This window comes from Monodelphis domestica, chromosome 5, assembly GCF_027887165.1.
Source record: "Monodelphis domestica isolate mMonDom1 chromosome 5, mMonDom1.pri, whole genome shotgun sequence".
In the NCBI taxonomy this organism is placed as follows: Eukaryota; Metazoa; Chordata; class Mammalia; order Didelphimorphia; family Didelphidae; genus Monodelphis; species Monodelphis domestica.
The window spans coordinates 226,870,825-226,876,824 of NC_077231.1; positions in this window are offsets into that span (position 1 = coordinate 226,870,825).

Sequence of the window (6,000 nt, forward strand, 5' to 3'; positions counted from 1 at the left end):
CCTTAGACACCTCTTCATTAACTATTGTTCGACTGAAGCTTTAGGATGTTGTTTAAACTTCTCAGGCAGTGTCTGGAGTTGTGGGGAAAGACTATTCACCTTCAGATTTCCCATTGGAGCAAATAACCTCTTAGGTTGGTGGTAAAAGGACAAGAGGGGAGGATCTCTTTTCACCTGTAATTGTCAGCATCCTCATTTCCTCTGCCATTCTCTTTCCTTCTGTCTTTGATCTCTGCTGGATTCAATCCATTGTCCAGTAGCACCTCTGAGACTGAGGCCAGGCCTCCCCCTGAGACTTACTGATCCATGTGCCCATCAGCAACACCCTTCAGTGTTGTTACTAAATCATTAAGTAATCCTGTGCCTTAAAGGCACAATCCTTATCAACCAAAAGAACATTTACTTGTGTCTTTAATTGCTGAATGCACAATATATTTTCATTTTCCTTATATGCTGATGGTCAGCTTTTCAAAAACCATTACTAAGATGTAAAGAATACCTGATCTTGCCATACTTTTACTCTCTCTGCCAGGTCCCTATAGACTGGGATCTTGATGTCTCAAGCAAAAGCCATGGCCAAGGGTTCAAGGCCAATTTCACTAAATCAGCCAAATCCTTAACTTAGCCTCCTTGACCTCCCAAGAGGAACCTAACTCAGCCTCTGTAAAACAGATAGTATCCTATCATACCAGGAGCATGAGGACAGAGGATTGACCTAAGAGTCACAAAGACCTGAGTTCAAATTCAACCTTAACAACTACCTAGTATGATTCTAGGCAAATCACCTAATATCTTGCCTCAGTTTCCTTAATTGCAAAATGGGAATTATAAGAACATCTACTTCCCAGGGTTGTTGTGAGGATCAAATGAGATAATATTTGTAAAGTTTTTTGCAAACCTTACAGTGGTATATAAATGCTTATTTCCCACAAACAGTCAGGCTAGTCCTTCTGGTCACTCTCTAAGTTTGCCTCTACCCTCTGACCTAGCTCTTTCCTATGATTCTCTAAACTGAACACACATTCCATGGTGTTTGACTCCTTTGTGTCTTTCCATCCCCAAACAGTCACCATCATTCTGGAAGTTTTCTTACTAACAGAGATCAGGAGAACTTGGCCACTAAGGAATGAAGCATTTCTCTGTTGGAGCATGCTAGAAAGTGAGTTCCCTGATAACTGTCCTAGATTCCATGCCAGGGAAAGGACATCCAGCCAACATGACCTTGGAGACAGAAATGAAGATTCCAGCTCCTGGCCGGCCCTTATATCTGGGGACATTGTACAGCTGTTGCTCAGACACCTCCATCCTTGGTAATTACTCTCTTGAATGCAAAGTGTTGTTCCAGATGGAGGGGAGGAGAGTGTCAGAAAGGGATTAGTGTAAACAAATCAAGTTTAGAGAGTCGCAATGATGAGCATGTCTTACCTTTTTCCCCCTCCCATTTAGAACCCAACTAGATCACTTTACTGTGATTGAAGACACTCTGTGATGGCAAAGCCAAGCCAGGAGTGATGAGGGTTGTCTGGAGAGAGTGGGATAAGGAGGGTGGTCTGTTACCCTTGATGGGAGAAAGTCAAAATAAGAAGAAACATTTGTAAACTCTAACAAAAAGAAGCCTGAGTGATCATACACACTGTCAGGAAGAAGGGAAATGCAGATTGTCACATATAATCCAATGTGTTTGTGCATATCTACTAATCTGATTCAAGGGTGGCCTTGAAGGACAAAAAAAAAGACTCAATGTATCAGAATGAGGGACTGGGAAAAAGCAAAAGAGCAGGTGGTTCCACACTTTCTCTTGATAAGGGTAAGGGTTGCAGTTTGTTTGAATATACATTGGCTTCTGATCTTTACCACTATCTAGAAGAGAGGCAGCTGGTGGCTCAATGGATAGAACACTGGACTTGGAATCAGGAAAACTTTAATTCAATTTCAGTTACTTTTTAGCTGTGAGACCCTGGGCAAGTCATTTTGCCTTTGCCTCAGGTTCCTTATTTGTAAAGTGGGGATAATCTTTTTTCCAGCTCAGGAGGTGGGATTTTTTCCACCTCTGGGCATCTGTACTTCTTGCCCTTCTTACTCTCCTTCCAGGTAATGCCTCTTAAGCCCAGCTATTCCTGCTGGAAAGAACACCCTAAGATGACAGACTGCCGTCTCTCTGAAATCTGCCATTTACTCCCTGATATCTCTGTCCCATTCTAGACATCACTTTGTGGAACAGGAAGACCCCTCGAGAGCAAAGTGACAAGAGAAGAGCAATGTAAGACTGAAGTTGACATCCTCACCTCTGACTGTTGATGCAAAGACCAGTGCCCTGAACATCCATGGAGAGCTGAAAGCAAGTAGGGGGGGGGGGGTAGGGGAGGGGGAGGGGGTGATATAAGAGGCTTTGCTAAATATGTGATACCAAGACTTCCAGACAACAAACCCAGGCCACCCTCAAGTATAGTAGGACCGCCCAATATTCCATCTATTGATGAACCACCTGGGATATCAGAAGATCTCTTTTCCTGATGTATTTGATAAAGAAATAGTCACCCACACAGTCATGGTAGTGCTCTATGGAACCCAGGCAAAAAGCTTTCATTAATGAAAATGCCAAGAATATAGAAGGATTTTTGAAGTCTATAGCAGAAAAGTTTCCTAAAGTAGCAGGAAAAGGAAAGGGAGAGATGAAAACAGAGAACAGTGAGGAAAAAAAGTCTACTAAGGAATTCAGGTGTAGATTTTATGGGAATTTTGTTCTTGAGAACAATCCAGTGACTTGTGAAGATGCAATAAAAATCTATGCCTCCCTTCCAAAGCTCCGTAGAGGCCATGGGGTGCCCCCTATAGTTTGGTTGTACCCTCTGGAGAAGCTGAGCTCCACATCTGCTAAGCTGGCCCAAGGAATCAACATTAGCTTGGCATGTGATACCCAGGACACTCTGGAGAAGTTATCTGAATGTGACAAGAAGTGTAATGACATGCTGGAGGCACCAGGTCTCTCAGTCTTTTCTGCAACCTAGGAAACACTTGGGCTATTACAGGAGCTAAACAAGCAGCACAGATTTTACAGAAGAAAATAGCCAAGGTATCCATTGCCCTGATCCAGGCAAGCAGAGCAGAGGAAGATGAGCTGGCTAGCACTTCAAGGATGGAAAGCCAGTTCCCAATTAGCTCTAGAATGCTCTGAGAATTCCTTGAGATGACTGTGGTAAATTACTACCTCCCCTTCTGAAGGAGATGAGTCATAACTGACCAGAGTGAGTTACAGGACATGGTACTAGGCTCTCTCAGCCAATTTGTCTTGGTGTTTGCACTCACCTCCTTGCAGGAAGAACCCTACTTAGCAGATGGGAAACAGTAGCTTTGGAATCCAGTTTCATTCAGTCCTGAATGTAAGCAAAAGACATATTCCTCTTGAGTGGAGGACAAAGAGACAAGGAGAAAAGCGATCCACTTGGCAGAATCATTTTCCAAGTTTGCTAAGGCCAATCATTGCACTGGGAAGATTCAATTCTTTGTGGCATCTGTCTTCAACTAGGAGAACAAGGTCGAATCAATCCATTCACCTCTACAAAAGGGGCTCACTAGTCAGTTCCAACTTTGAACTACCAGTCAAACCTCTTTCTCCCAAGATTGGGGGCATCACATGTAACTGTGCAGAAATCATACTGACCCCAGCATTTGGGAGAGAGGAGAGGATCACTGGCTATCAGGTAGAGAACCAAGTTGTAGGGTCTTGTGTCTAGAAGTCCAGGAAAATTCAAAGTGAATGGCCTAGAACCTAACACAGAATATGGGTTCCAGTTGCAAAGGTGTGTGAGCTCGGACATGGTGTGAACAGTGATGTAAGCTGTGCTGAGAGGATACCACCTTCTATCAGCTCTCCTGGGAAGCCAGAAGCTTTTGTAACTCTTCAATGGCTGAAGCCAAGTGTTGTTGGAACAGGAATCAAGAAAAGGAATCTAGAATACAATTTTGAGAGAAGAGGATGGTGAGGAAGAGGAAGGAGAGTGGCATGAACACAGAACAGAAAGTAATGAGAAATACTGTGGCATAGATGGACTGACACCTCAGATTGTATACTGGTTCCAAGTTTCAGCTCTGTATGATGGTAGCTGGTCAAGTGAGAGCAGTGACAAGTAACCCTGTGAATACCTTCTCCACCACAGGGGAAGCTACAGACTCTTGTAAGGAGCTTGTCTCAACCAGAATCCATAAGGATGTTTCTCATGACTGGAATATTTGAAGTGTGACAAGGGTTGAGCAAGAAACTTCAATTGAGCTTCACAGTTTACCTAATGAAATCACAGAGGATCATGCTCTGAGAGACATTTTCACACTTTGAACTATGGAGGGGGTTGATGAAGACATCTTTGATCAATCAAATTCCATTCCTCACCCTCCAAGAAGAATGTCAGGTACAGATCTACTCATTGGATTGATTAAATTAAGTGCCTGAAATTCTTAACATTGGAAATCATACCCTACTGGGGGTAACTCCCCACATTTTCTGAAGCTATTCTTTTTTATTCCAAGTATATTATTGCTTATTCTAGGAATATAAAAACTGGTCTTTGACATATGTTTATATTTATACTGAAAATCAAGTTAAATTGTTTGATTAGGGGATTTGGGGAATTTTAAGGCACTCCTTAGTATAAACAATAAAAAAAAATTTTAGAGCCAAAGTGGTCACCTCTTCTGACTCCTAGCAGCATTATATATATATATATATATATATATTGACTTCTCTACAACATCTCTCTAGGGAACCTGAGAAATCTTTCTCTTTTCTGTAAACAGGGAGCTCTGTAGGAGAAACAGAAAAGCCCATTCCTTTCTTTATTGTACAGGGCTTGAGATACCCAGACAAACTTTTCCTAGAGGCAGCTAAGCATTGCCTGATGTCAGAGATCAATGTTGTAGAAAACCTGGAAAAACAGATGCAATGAATGGAAGCTTGAAGATCTGTCCATCAAGGAAAAATTCCAGAGGAGAATGTGACCTGGGGAAGGCAGTTAAGCAGGGGAGACACAAACTGCTTCATACTGACTCTTTTTCTTGACACTTGAGGAGGAAGAGCTAAGGAGAATTCTCTGCCTTTTGGTTATTGATTTCTCTCTGAAATATTTGGAGCTTGGCTCTGAAGACTTTTCAAAACTGTTAATAACATCCCTCTCAAAAGACCATATAATTTTACTAACTCTTTTCAAGATTTACAATAGATCAGGGAAAAGCCTGAAATCCCTCTTTCCTATCCAAATCCCCTCATCTTTCCTTCCTTAAAATAGACCCCTGTTTCTAACAATGTAGTGAGTGAGTTATCTGTTAAAATTTCAGACAACTTACTCATTCGAATCCCAGCTTGACTACAACTGAAGAGGATAACAGATGTTGGGGGCGGGGGGGGGGAGGAAGAAAGAATTCTGACTTCTCATCACCTTATTGCCCAGTGTGCTTGCCCAGCAACTCCATATTACCATAAACAACTTAAGAAAGGAACACCTAATACACTGAGAGCTAGACCTGGAGTTGAGAAGAATTATTTTATTTTAATTTTTTAATTAATTAATTAATTTATAATATTTTTCCATGGTTACACGATACATGATCTTTCCCACCCCTCTTGCCTCCCCACCCAGAGATGGCAAGCAATTTCACTAGCTTATACATATATCATTGTTCAAAACCTATTTCCAAAATTATTCATATTTGCAATAGAGTGATCTTTTAATGCCAATATTCCAATCATATCCCCACTGAACCACATGATTGATCATATGTTTTTCATCTGCATTGTTACTCCCACAGCTCTTTCTCTGGATGTGGATAGCTTTCTTTTTCATAAGTTCCTCTGGATTGTTCTGGACATTGTATTCCTACTAGTAGAAAAGTCTGTGACATTTGATTGTGCCATGATGTTTCAGTTTGAGTTGAGAAGATTTAAGATGAAATCCAGCTTATTAGCTATGTGATTGTGGGCAAGTCTCTTAGCTTCTGTCTTCCTCAGTT